The sequence below is a fragment of the Xiphophorus couchianus genome, chromosome 1 (genome assembly GCF_001444195.1).
Source record: "Xiphophorus couchianus chromosome 1, X_couchianus-1.0, whole genome shotgun sequence".
In the NCBI taxonomy this organism is placed as follows: domain Eukaryota; kingdom Metazoa; phylum Chordata; class Actinopteri; order Cyprinodontiformes; family Poeciliidae; genus Xiphophorus; species Xiphophorus couchianus.
The window spans coordinates 1,279,900-1,280,363 of NC_040228.1; positions in this window are offsets into that span (position 1 = coordinate 1,279,900).

Genomic DNA, 464 nt, shown 5'->3' on the forward strand with positions numbered 1-464 from the left:
ACAGTCATGTTTTTGGACTGTGGGAGGAAGCCGGAGTACCCGGAGAGAACCCACGCATGCACAGGGAGAACATGCAAACTCCATGCAGAAAGACCCCGGCCGGGAATCGAACCCAGGACCTTCTTGCTGCAAGGCAACAGTGCTACCAACTGCGCCACTGTGCAGCCCACAGTATTATATGACGTCGAAAATGTCCAAAAAAATGACATACTATACTATGACGTCGAAAATGTCCAAAAAAATGACATACTATACTATGACGTCGAAAATGTCCAAAAAATGACATACTATACTATGACTTCGAAAATGTCCAAAAAAATGACAGTATAATATGACGTCGAAAATGTCCAAAAAAATGACATACTATACTATGACTTCGAAAATGTCCAAAAAAATGACATACTATACTATGACGTCGAAAATGTCAAAAAAACGACATGCTATACTATGACGTCGAAATGTCC